General features: G+C 34.6%; 1 long non-coding RNA gene across 2 annotated transcripts; it reads left to right on the top strand.

Moving 5' to 3' along the window:
• The first annotated feature begins 1,104 nt into the window (after positions 1–1,104).
• On the top strand, positions 1,105–13,085 carry LOC136273671 (uncharacterized). 2 transcript variants are annotated; one of them, XR_010711877.1, is made up of 2 exons: positions 1,105–1,804; positions 6,638–13,085. It is a non-coding gene; the product is annotated as an uncharacterized lncRNA (long non-coding RNA). The 2 variants fall into 2 exon arrangements; XR_010711876.1 differs by lacking the exon at positions 1,105–1,804 and adding an exon at positions 5,992–6,392.
• Positions 13,086–13,989: the final 904 nt, after the last annotated feature.

The following is a 13,989-nucleotide window of genomic DNA, read 5'->3' as shown; positions in this document are numbered from 1 at the left end:
GTCCGTATTGGCACAAAACCTACGATCGTTTTTTTTTAAAATATTTTTTACTAGCTAAAAAGCATAAACTAAAACAAAAAGGTCAAATGCATGTCGCAGAGTGAATTTACTATTGATGGAGCATGCTATATGTCGGAAGTAATTAGAACTAGTAATCTTGTTAAAGTCACTTTTTAAACCCTGTGGTATTATTGACCTAGTTTTAAAGGGACTTTTTTTTAAGAGCACTAGCCGGTCTATTGGTATAATTACAAACTTGTTAGAAATGCGGTGAGTCCCTTGCACTGATCGAGTTTCCAGAGATTATCGCTTCGATCTTTTCGGGTACAGCGATAATAATTCAAGGGTTGGCAATGAAAAAAAGACATCCGTGAAAAGTCTGCAAAATGAGCCTCCAGTCCAAAGTATAAAACATGCATTATTGCATGTCCCTGCAGCGAATCTGTAATTCAAGCCGCTGTACAGATGCATGTTCTTAATGGGGAGAAAACATAGCTCTTTCATATATTCCAGTTGGGGTAGAAACAATTTGAAATTGTAACCGCCAATTTTCCCCTTTAATAAATGTATTCAGGGGTTTTTTTTACAATATCCTTGTAAACTAATATTGATGCGCAAAATGTGTCCATCCAGCTCTTTGTGGCAAGATGACAAATATTTCTGCATTTCTGGCTTGAAATGTTTCTACTAAGAGCCCAATCATGTATTTTGATTTCAAAATAATCTCTCTGCGCGCAGTATTCAGCAACAATACTTTCCATCAAATTCATATCAAGCATCTAAGAATCGCATGTCGAAAAAAAATTATTAACCATCTATCAAATCTAGGAATAAATTGTATATACATTGTATAAATGATTAACAACATTGTCCAGTTGTTTAAGAATATGATGTTTATCGAACCGAGCGTAATAATTAGATAAAAGTGCGGTTCATACTGATATTATTACGTCATATTACAGAAATAATAGAAGTACCGTCGTTATAAACATTTAGATTCTTTAAAATCAAAATTTGCGCTTGTACGTACAAACTTTGATTTCTGAATTATCGAAATATTTTAAACGAGAGTATATGTAGCATTTTGCTTATATTACAAATAGTATATTCAGTAATTAACAATCTCCTTTTTAATGGAATTTTCAAAAAAAAAAATATTCCCGTATTTTCTCGAGTTTTGAACAAAAAACAACTTTTCTCGCTGGCATTGCCTTTCATTATTTGAGCGGTGTACTTTTAAGTAGTTAACAAATTCCTTGTTTCATTTTGAGGAAATAAAACCTGGATTCCGCCTTTCAGTGATTAAATTTCAGCTAGGGTCATGGTTTGTACCTACTAGAAGTGGGTTAAAGTTACCCTACAGATGACAGCAAGCGCAAAGGGTCTCTAAAACTATACGACTCTGACATGAAAACCTATTCATTAAATTTATGATACTTCCGACACCTGAACAAAAGACCCTTCGGTCGTGGTACTCTGTTAAAGAGAACCACCATAAAATTAAAGATTGAATTCTTCTTCTATCCTCCGATTGAAATTAAATTCCTTGAAAGGTATCAAGTACTTCTAAATATTTTTCATTCAAAGTCTGATTTTTAAATTTTGAGAGTATTTTTTTAAAATGTATTCTTCAAAGGAAATTAAACTTGAACCATTGCAATAAATGCTAAATATATAATAGAGTAAAAAGCTCACACAAGACAGATAACTCTCTTATTCTTTCGTTTTCAGCAAACATGGTCAGGCAGGCGGTTTTCTTTTTTCGCGCGCGCGCTGACTCAGACCAACCCTGAAGTAACCGCAAGTATGTGCACTCCTTAATGTAGATTCGGAAACCATGTGGCGATCGCTTATAACAAAATATCTAACAATCGCAATGTGCCAGGTTCGTTTGATTTTCTTTGTGTGGTTTAGTCGGAATGTCTCGCAGTCCTAATATTGGTCAAAACAACTTCATACAATCTTTGTTTGGTTACCTTCACTGGGGATTAGTTTTTCGCACCTTTTTGCCTTTGTCAAAGAATTAGGAGTGAAATGTTACTTAATCTGTTTCAAGGATACTTTTTGTCTACTTCACTTATTAATAATTCTTAATATAAGTCTCATTACAATGAATACACTAGAAATTAATATGTTTGGGTTCGAATATGATAACGTTTCTTTAATAAAGGCCCACCGAAAGATTTGATTGTAAAGTACACGTATTTATAAATAAAAACGTTAATAGTTAAAATTTAAAAACCGGATTATTCATTAACGACATGTATTCCACCCTTTGAATAAGACATGTATACCGTGCAACTAGCCCCCGGTTTGTTTGGTACTATCGGTGATAGCTTAAACATGTTTGAATTAGTCATTCGGTTTACAAAGCAACACTTTGCCATATGTCATTGCGGTTAGGCTAGCTCCAGAAAGGGTTCAGTCCATCCTTAATATCGACAAACTTGTCAAAATCTCCCTTTCTTGCGGTTTCACCCGTTCATTTGTAGAGATTGGGCGATCCCCACATCAGAAGCGTTTCTTATCATCTTTCATGTGGAAATGGGCTCTGATATCGAATTAAAAAGCATTTTCTTAAAACCTTATTCATCAACACAAATGTAATGATATTTAAAAAAAAAATGTTTTGATCAAAGTGTAAGATTTTTGCCGAAAAACTTGTAAACAAAATTAGCATGCTCGGCTTTATTAGACGAATGGGTCGCTACAAGGCCACCTGCAATGTTTGTTTCCTGTTTCTTCGTGAAATTTTCATTCATAGAAGTTTTGTTGAGGAATTTGTGTAATTTCACCCACTTTTTTTCATGTGGTTTATAGCAAGGGAATTATGCAGCTGTATTATAGTAAAACTGGTGAATGAATCGCACAGCGCTGCATACATTAACGAATATACACATCTGCCCTCCCACGGACCAAAATATCTTTTGTCATCACAAGCTCTTATTACGCAGTTGAAGAAAGAAACAAAAAAAAGATGTGTGTGAATAAAAAGAATTTGGTATTGCGCACTAGAACAATCGATGACCTTAGCAATCGACCACTTAATCGATTCTGTCATCACAAAAAAGGAGGAAGGTCGTGTCGTTTGAAAATTCCTTTATATATAGTCAGTTTGACAGTACAACACGAGCACATGATAATGGCTAATGTTACACGTATATTTTACGCGTGATTTCGAGGCACTGATTTGTCAATTATCACAAAAGAGTTATTTTTGAAAGACCGAATTTCTGCTCAGTGCTTCTTAATTTTTTTTTTCTGCTCCAAATCCTCCTACAGTTAATGTCAAAGTAATTAATTGGGTCATGCATAGGAAGTTACATGTGTAGGTTATTAACTATAATCTCCCTCTCCAAGTACTAACAGAAGCCGGTTAGAGTCTGTTTACGCATTATTACTATTAAATCTAGTTAGGGGGACTGAAATCTTTAAAATGAATTGAAAATTTTAATTGTTGAAGAAAAGAAAAGAACTGAAATGTAAGCAAAACTACTTTTACTCTTCCTTTTTGCACGACCTTCGAATTAGCTCTTATATAAAAACCACGCGTTATTTTGGTAAGTAGGTTATTCCTATAATAATTATCATAAACAATAAAGAATTACACACTAAGGTAAACAGCTCGCGCAGTTATTTCTTAGATTAATTCTATTCGCTTGCCAAGGGTCTCGCTTGGTGGTGAAAACATATTGCAAAATACTACGGAAAATTCTGGGGGAGTAGTTATTGTATGCATATAGGAGTTGCTCGGTTGAAAAGGGCTTTTACCTTCAGTGGGTCACAAGTCAACGACTTGGCAACCACAGGCGCGTGCGTGCACTCTCGCGCCAACCAATGACCGGAAATCGTCTGCATCGTCATCAGCTTGCTATACATGTATTACTAAGATAAAGATAAGAATTCGGCGAAAAGGAGAATATAAAATGTCAACAAAAATTATCTTTGAAGATAACTCTTACAGCCACTCTCACTCTCTCTCTCTCTCTCTCTCTCTCTCTCTCTCTCTCTCTCTCTCTCTCTCGTCATAAATAATAAGGCAGTGAACTTAAAAACATTGAATATGATATTCCATTGCTATTCGAGTCGATATTAAATGAATTTGACATATCATATATCAGATTCATCAACCTGTGAAGTCGAGAACCTGTAAACCGAGATTCGATATTTGTGTAGATTTTTTTGCTTTTCTGATTAAGACCAAAGAGTTATTTTAGATATATGCATTATACTTACAAGACAACGAAAATGTATGCAAGAAAATACTATATTGTAAGGTATTAGTTTGGTTAATTTTCTGTACTTATTTCATTGTTTCATATATTCTATATATTAGGCTTAAAACTGTGGTCCGGTGTGCCCAAGTCGAAGAAAATTTGTTACTATCTTATATAATGAAAAATGAACATTTTTCCCGGAAGTAATGGTCCTGTTTCATAAATTTAGTCTGTTATATCAGCAATTTCTCTTTCCCAGATCAATGATATTCATAAAGTTGTAACTAAATGACAAAGGAATTGAATGGACACCCACCATTTCATATGTGACGTGCTAAACATCAAATGCAAATACAATCAATTAAACAACCAACGTGTTCAAAACTGTTTATTGTTTTAGATGTATAACATTGTGATAATGTCATGTAATTTTCGAATTTACCGAGTGGCAGTAAATACAAAATTTACAACATGACATGTTGAAAAATTTGTACTTACTGCCACCCGGTTAATTCAAAATTTACAATATGACAATACACATGTACATGTACATTAAAACACTGTTAAGTTAAGCTTAAGGCACGGTTTTGTGAAATACAACTTTAAACATGTTAGAAGTACATTGTATTAGACACATAAACATTTCATAATTTCACGAGGATTTGCAATGTGTAATATCATAACCTTATCAAATTCTGAGATTAAGGGAAGGGAGATAGTTGGCTAAATGTATAAAAAATATATATACATGTATGATATCATTAATTATAGATTTTTAACAATGGGCGAAATCTACAGATTTCCTAATATGACTGTATTTTTTAATTAACAAAATTTTCTTTCATTAAATGACTTAAAAGTCTTCTAACACGCACAGTCTCTTTTGAAAGGAGATTTTTGCTCTTTGCAAAAATAAGAAGTCAACAATTCTGTGTCAGACATATGTGATCATGATCCGCTGTTTTGTTAAGAGACTTGAGTGCAGTTGATGTGGGAAGAGGATACATTGATTAAGACCTTTTTCTATCATTCAGATATTGCTGTACATCTCATAAATGTTCATACTTCCCATTCAATACATAATAAATAATGTATGAAGGAGATACACTATCCTCACAAAGGCCCTCATACAAAACTAATAAAATGCATACAAAAACAAAGAAACCCAAATCGGAAATGCATTGTTAAGTGAGAATATTCGTAGCTTTATAAGATATGCTTGAATGATGTTGCGTGCGATATCTTTCAAATGCAGTTACATAAAGGCTTAGCTAATTGCTTCAAGTGTTTCCACAAGTGTCCGGCGTATTTTGCTCAAATGATAATCGCTTCCTCCAATAAAATTCCCACTACTTCCGCGGTCATTTCAACTTTATGAATGAAAAATAATGGGCCAGTTGCAAACTTTTGCAGTGATTTTACTATTGGCTATAGTCATCGTTTTTGTGATGGAAACAGTACGTTAGGGATATCCTTCTCGCAGGACAACACATGTTCCTGTTAAGGCTCTTATCGGGCAAAATACGTCACAGGTGACGCAAGTAACTCCTTTGAACGGAAGAGGCAAGGGATGTATCCGTTTTCCAAATTCAGTTTCATTTGCTTGTTCAGTTTGTGCTGCACAAAGTCAAAAGTTAAGAGTTTTTTTTTTACTTTCCTGACGATTTAAATTTTTTTTTTCAAAGGATCAATTTGTCCATGCTAACATTGTGGATATTTTTCTAAGGAAGCGCCAGAGAACTTTACGTGGAAGGAATGTTGTTTATGCGTGTGGAAACCTATAAATCAAATATTGAAGAAAAATCCACATTAAAGCCTTGTGAAGTTTTGTTTAAAAAAATGATTGTGAAAAGCATTAATCAAAGAACCGTCGAATAGCTCTCTCATATTAATCGCAATATTACGTAAAGCAAGCGACCGTAAGAGTGAATACTATTTTTATTTTTTACAGGATTTGATTTAGTATAGAAAGAAAAAAGTTGTAAAAAAATATTATTGTTGAAGCTAGAAAATTGATCAAATGAATGATTATGAACTCAATACAGCTACAACGTGTGTATTTGTGATGATAACAGATTGTGAGGTCTTCCCCCTCACGTTCCAGTGTGTTACATTCTTTGTGTGTGATTTAACCGGCGGGGTAACAGATTTTTGTGTATTTTATTGTGATAGTGGGTGCGTAGTCTAGCTTATTTATATTGGGACATTAAACCTTGTTTACATCATATGGTAATAAGTCTTCAGATACGGCTTTACACTTTAAAGAAATTGGTTTATTTCGGGCTTATTTTCCATCTTTTAATAATTTTTTAAAGCTATTACTTACAAATATTTTTTTTCAAATGAAATATTGAATCAACAATCTTTTGTTTTGTTCTTTAAAGTGCATAGGAACTAACAAAACTTTTTTTGAATGAAAGGTGACTGAGTACGACGCATGCCTAGTCATCACTGGAGCATATCCGGGATCGATGAAAACCAGCAGACGACGAAAGGCCCACGTGAGGAGAACGCAGACAGGACTCAGGCGGAAAGGTAAGGGTCGATTTTATCACTCACAGGATTTTTTTCACAATGTTCATTTGAAGAATATGATTTAGTTGATTAATTTGTAAAATATTATAAAATAGCGATATATTATTTTTTTTTAAAAATATCAGTTTTAACGACTTAAAATTTTTAATTTCGTTATATTTCTGATGAAACATTTGGTGTATGTTTCATAATATTTGAATATGAGGATTGTTTAATATTTTGTGTTTTCAATGTATTCAACCAGTATTGCCTAATGCGGGGTCATATGTACACTCATTGACGATGATTCACTGGACCGTGCAATATAAATGACGTAGATTTAAGTCATGCTTATTATTAAGTGTTTCATGTACCAATAAAGTGCCTTTTTCGCGCTGTACAGTTTAATGTTGTGCTGTAAATTTATGGATAATAGTGTGTTTAATTAATTGAGAAATTTCTGTGAAATCGTGATTTTGGATGATGAAACTTTTCTCTATTTTTGAAGATGATGTATATAAATCGAAATTCTTGCCCAAAATAACCTTTAGTAAGGGCAACTACGCAGTTTTTATAGCGGGATGAGGTAAGATTGTAACACTTCTTTACTTCTCTCTGTTTGTTTTGAATACATTGGAGTCAATAGGGACATATGACGATCGATCCAAACATAGCTTGATATAAGTAGTTTATGAACAATCGAATCGACCAGACGGATTAATTATAGCTTTATGATTGAGCACGTTTCAAACCTTTCGGTGCAGACAAATTATCTGATCTGAGTTGGTCAATTTTGAGGTCAACGACATGCGAAGCGGTCGTTGAAACCGTCCGACCCATCCAATCGAAATAGCCCAGGATAGCATAAAGGAAAAAAAATCGGGACATCTAGTTTTCTTCTTTGTTGCCAAGAAATTGCATTATCATACACGCGACGAATAAAATAAAACAATGAAGAAATTTGTTCTTAAACACACTGGATGCTTCGTTTAAATGAATGAAGATTGTTCCTTGTGAAAAAAAATTGGATTGACGAAAAGGCAGTGACCGAATAAAGTTGGTTAACTCTTCAGGCAGAAGAAGAGAACAAAGCTCAGGATTCATGGCATTGAACCAGATCGGGAATTCCCCTCATAGCCCTTTTAACCGTTGGAGAATGGGTGTGACTTGAAGAGGGTCGTCGCCCCATATTCTCTCCAGACATATAGGTCAAACAGTTCTCGGAAGGGTAGTTCGATATTTTTCTTTCGGTTTTTGTTTCATACGAAACACGCCCCTGAAGACGATCAGTTGTCCAAGAGATTTCAATAAGAGAAAGGGGAAGAGAATAGAAGACATTTTCAAATAACAGCTGTAACATAATTAATAATATTTTAGATTTGGTGGATACAAGGGTTCGAAATAACAATCATCTTGATCTCAAATGGCACGAGGGAGATATTTGTCATTCTCTTGTTGCTACACGTATTAAATGAGGAGTGAAAAAGACCCGCGCAAATTCCAGTCATGCTTTGTGACAGATGTTTTCGTCTTAGGTTCTGTTTGACCAATACACTCCTCCTTTTTTTTTATTTGGTTATCGAAATACTCGTTTCTTTGTTTAGATAATCCTACACTAAAACGAACAGGCGGAAAATTGGTCAGATGTCGTAGGCTTCCGCTCCTCAAAACTAGAATGCCAACTTTTGGATAATAGTTTCATCGTATTGACAATTAAACACCCAAACCAGATAAAGTCAACAGTTCCCTGTTAAGAGCACGTGTAAATAGGTTTTTCTTCAGAATTTTATCAATGGTTTATATTTTTTAGGTCAGGAAGTACTATGAATTATTCATGTAATGACATTTGAAGTAAATAATAGGACTGTATTTTAAAATGGAGATATAATATATTTTTCTATCATGCAAGATTATACACGTAGTACAACTTTCTCTGAAGGTTTGTAAAAAGGAAAATGGTGTCGGGGGTAATCTAGAATCGAGACGAGCACGTGCATCCGCCGACGACAGTTAATTAGTGTGAGGGGGAAAATGTCGAATAGACTGTGATTTTTATATCGTTTGATTCAAGGGTGGGCTGGTATCAAGAATGGTCTTTGTCAGAGAGAAGTAGTCTGACATTCAGACACGATAACTGACTGCGTTTTCGGTGCTCCCGCTCGTCGGGCTATATGACCCCAGTCGGGGTCACCGTGCATTCATGTGTTCCAGTCGTGCAGGGTATTGTGTAAAGGATAATTAAAGTGACAACAGGGAATTAAAGATTTCCGAACACAGTCTATAGGGGATTTTTTTCTGAATGGGACTGGATTTGAAGGTTAATTGCATCGCTCCCAGACTAAGGGGTCTGTGTGTTGATTTGTTTTGTAAGGCCGCCATCGGTTAGTACCGATGCTGCACGTGGCGTGTTAACAGGTTTGAAAAGGGCACAACGGATGTTTCTCTCACTTTGTTTTTATTTCTGATAACAAGTTGATTGTAATACACATTAATTAAGAAATGAAACTAGACCAATAAATAATTCGCTGTTCATTCGGTTAATTGATGGAAACTGGGTGTAAACGACGTTACGTGCTCAGCATTCACTTTTTGTTTCGTATGTTTTAACAAAATTTTAAACTATATGACTGTTATTTTCGATGGACTAGACATCCTTTCTAAGTGATGAAAGTTTCATCAACGATTTAGGATGTGGCCTTTTTATTTTAGGTCCGAGAGACAATTAAAGGGACATCCAGTACATGTATCAGAAAAAGGAAGTTCGAACAGGTATACGATTTTTGATTGGTCCTTGTCCGGTATTGTTCGCTATATGTATTGTTTAGTTTACTACCTCCTTTGCTTAGAGATCGACGTTTTGAGCAAGTATTTGGCTATGTTGAGCACCCAGGCATAGTTGATTTGTGTACATATGTATTTAATCAGATCAAACCCCTCATTTGAATTCCAAAGTTGTGAATGTGTTAATGGACATAGTTGTGGTTTTTATGTTCTGAATTCCAACATAGATATGACTGTGTATTCAATCTTGACCTTGGTTGACCTTTGAAGGCGAGAGGGGTTTTTTATTAAAAGAGTTCAGTTCGATTAATTTATTGATTCGTTGCAGGCAGAATGACATGCCAAAGATTTGTTTGTTTTCAAAAACCTTTTTCGAGTCGATAACGGATAATTTATTTATTCTCATCGTGTGAAAGAAAGTTAGCAGTTTAATTTAACTGGTCATCCCCCGAGAGATCGTGAACATTCACCTCTCTTTTCACGATAAAAATCTGAAAACGTACAAGGTGTGGGCGTCAAGCCCGTCATGTCGATAAGAAATATGAATGAATGAGCTAAGCTCCATTCATCGGTTCAGGCCTTTACTATATTTACGTTTATACAATGTGTAGCAAAAGTCGACACCCATTCTGGTTTTCCTCTCCGTGATAACAAACATGGTTCAGTATGGATTAACCTGCTTTCATGGAATAGAGCCATTATAGGTAAGCCGACTTGTTGCTGCACTGGGGTTTTTTTTCTCTACTCCTTAATGACCCAACCATCATGCTTAATCACACAGTGACTAAGAATGAATTTACTCCGCCATTTTTTTTTGTTCAAGTTGTGTGCTTGATGCATTAGGTTATGGTTCAACAACTTATTTGTACGTATATAGAATCATAAATTTTTCAGAAATCAAAATCATAACCGGTTATTCCTATACGATTATTTGTTGAATGTTAAATCAATTTTGGATTATGAAATTTTGTAGTTTTTAGTCTTTGTAACTTCTTTTAATTAGTTAACATACTTATCAAATGAAATATATCATTAAATCGTCAGCATTAATGCCAAAATGTATTTTAGATTTAGTATTTTACATCTCGAAATTATGACGAATAAAAAAGGAAATTCGGCCTTGTTCGAATAATGAAGGTTAGTTTGTAGTGCGGAACCGTAACTGGATGTTAGTTTTGAGCAAACCTGTAGATCCACATTGTTGACATGGTTGGCGTTCCTCTCCCATGTGTGCACAAACATGTCGCAGTCCGTCATTGTGTGATCTCGCGATAGCTTTACAAAAGGTAAGTTAAGGTAAGTAAAGTATTGAGCCTAGATCAACATGTTGGAATGTTAGGCGTTTCAAATAACTTCATTTGTCGATGTGTCCCTTCACTTAAAAAAACATCGTGGGTGGTACGTATACCCTCGGTGCGTCATATTTATAATTTCTTTTTTCTTTTCATTCAATCCTTATTTTCGATTGTGACTGGAGACTTTTATTCAATAAGAAGTAAGTCACTTTTAAAAGGTATCAAAATGATATATACTTCTTCTACTATATTCTTGTCAATATCATTTTTTCATATCAAGTTTTTCAAAGGATAGGTCATTTTATCTTATTTATTTTTTAAAGATAAAATAAAAGGTTTTTAAAAGTGGTAGGTGAAGCAATAAAATCTGCTTACCACGGGATGTTAGCGGTTTCCGTTCCACACTTAGAAAGTGCGTAATACTATAAAAGTGGACAATCCTTTATAGAATTTCCTTGTAAATAAACTACCTTAATGATAAAACTACCGTGTTAGGAGTACAAAAAATGGCGCACCTTACGCTTCATCAATGAATTAATAGGCTTTACAGTAGTATTAATTTATTAGATTTTTAATCATGTATATGTAGCTTCAAAGTCAAAATGTTATTTTTTGAATTAGAGAGTTTCTTCCTACGCTTATTTTTTTCTTTCACGGTGACTGTGCACAGATGATATATTTCCTGGCTAGGTCACATGAAAACTACTCAGCTCTGCACGAAAATACCTCATGGGATTTTTTTATGTGCTGAGAAGGGGGTTTTACCCATGTGAACTTTGAACATTATAATCTCATGTGATGTATGGACATCTCTCTCTCTCTCTCTCTCTCTCTCTCTCTCTCTCTCTCTCTCTCTCTCTCTCTCTCTCTCTCTCTGCTGTTAGTATTTAGTTGCTTTTAACTCAACAGACTGGGTGATTTTAGAGTTCTCTATAGACAATTACATATAGTATATAACTATATATCAGCGACATCACCTGACTTTGCCATACTTTTCAAAAATCAATATGCTAACATGTTTCAGAATTTTCGATTTGTTTCACGTATCAATGATTTTGTGGTACATGTACGTATCATACTAACTAGTTCGCGGAATTTATCAGACTTTAACGCGTATTTTGATGTTTCTATCATGCTTTTTTGCAATGTAACCAGAAAACTGATATAATTTATAATCTGTATATCACTATCTTAATGCCTTGCTTTGATATTTCTTCTTCAGTCTCATTCCTCTTAATCGCTACATTCATGCAGTACATGTATGTATGTAGGCCTGACATTGGCATTTTCTTTCTTTGAAAACAATTGCCATCTCAACCCTTAGGTTATTTTCTATAGGTGAGCATGTCATTGGTTAAAAAATATTATTACGCGAAATGCTATAAACGTGCGTTAATTGTAGTTTTCTACGAAGGTATTGAGGAACAAACGATAGCGAAGAAGAAACATTAATAATGACGATTTTCCGCATCTTGTATTCTTCCTCATCTTGGCGTGGGGTATGCATAACATACAATGTAAAATGTCCGGTAGGGGTTTAAAATGCAATATTAGAAAGTTCCGGGAATCTGAATAATTAAAGATATCATCTCACATTAAATGACATGATTGACTCTTCTTTCACTCTTCCTTTTCATTTGTTACTTACACACGGGACGGCATGCCCTATCCGTCAGTCGCTGCCTCGTTTTGAATAGCAGAGACTGTCGAATGGGATTTGCTGTCTCGGGTCGCTCTTCAGTCGTATTTTCTAGAAAGGTACATTTATCTTATCGTTATTTACCATACTGCATTCATATATTCGAAACAGCTTGATCTTTTTGTTTATATAGACTGTTCTCTGTTTAATAAATGGGTCTTGGTTTGCTTTGAAACAGCGTGATATGTCACTTGATATTTATTCCTTTTTTTCCTATAGGTAATTCACGTAACACCGTTCGAAGTGTTTTTCTAGTATGTGTACTTGCAAAAGTTTTCAATTAAGGAAATTTACTATGTACTTCATTTCTTTTATTTTGCATGACATTACACGTTTTCATATTCTATTATCATCGTCTTTTTTTCCGTGCGGACACGTTCATTTGTGTTTACTTCCTGTATACCAACCCACGTGCATCATGCATTTTTAAAGTGGGTGGATTTTATTAAAACTTTTGTACGCGCTCTTAAATTCTCTGTGTTCGCTGATCGTTCATCAATACACACATCTCTGCACGTAGTTTACACCAGTTTTCAAGAAACAGTCATTCTTGCCGATCTTGGAAAGGGTAGATCGTCCTGCCATTTTTATCAGTCACTGTGTGTTTAGAAAATCGCAGGACAGATATGAATGGCATAATAGACTACCGACAGCTGCCAATAGAAAAAAATGACATAGTAAGAAATATTCCTTCAGATCAACGCAGAAATTAACTGTACATGGCCGCACATCGAAGCCAGAATTTCAAAGGAAAAAAGATTTAAGAGTCGATTGCGAGAGAACCTTACCCCATCATTTGGCAAAATATGACGTCACAGAAAAGTAAGTTGCAGTTTCATTGTTATCTTCAGCAAGTATTAAAAAGGGGGTAACTGTTTTTAATTATACGTGTAAATTGTCTTAATTGTACACAAAATTATCCGTCTAATTTATATTTTCTAAGCGGAAGAGTAAAATATTTGTTGGTATTTCCATTTAAAAAAAAGGAAATTATTAGGCTGGCGTGGGTGGATGATATTTGGGTGAAGTATTTCGGAGACTTATATATATTATTTTAAACATATTATATCGAATATGTTTGTCTAAGGCAATTAAATGATGGATTAACGTGATTAATGGAATGTCAATTTACGATTGAATATCGCTAGCGAGCTCATTGAAATATCCCGACAAAATGCATATGGTGAATATAACTGACACTTTTAACACATTGATTATAAAAACAATGTCGTATTTTTAGACTGTAAATAATTTTAGCTTTCCATAATTTTTATGTAAAATCGACATTTCTTAGAAAGGAAGAATGAACAGAAAGATTATTTTGGGTTTAGAAGATTGATGTGGGTGCGTTCCCGGCACGACATCCTTGTTAGGGCGACATGTAATAGAAACAATTACAGTTACTTAAATGTTACCCTTTCTATAGCGACAAATAAAGGTCTTTGGGGGGGGGGGGAACATTATATCGTTCATAACCCGCTCG

This window comes from Magallana gigas, chromosome 3, assembly GCF_963853765.1.
Source record: "Magallana gigas chromosome 3, xbMagGiga1.1, whole genome shotgun sequence".
NCBI classification, from domain to species: Eukaryota; Metazoa; Mollusca; class Bivalvia; order Ostreida; family Ostreidae; genus Magallana; species Magallana gigas.
Note: the sequence above shows the minus strand (reverse complement) of the source record. Positions and strands in the feature narration are given on the sequence as shown.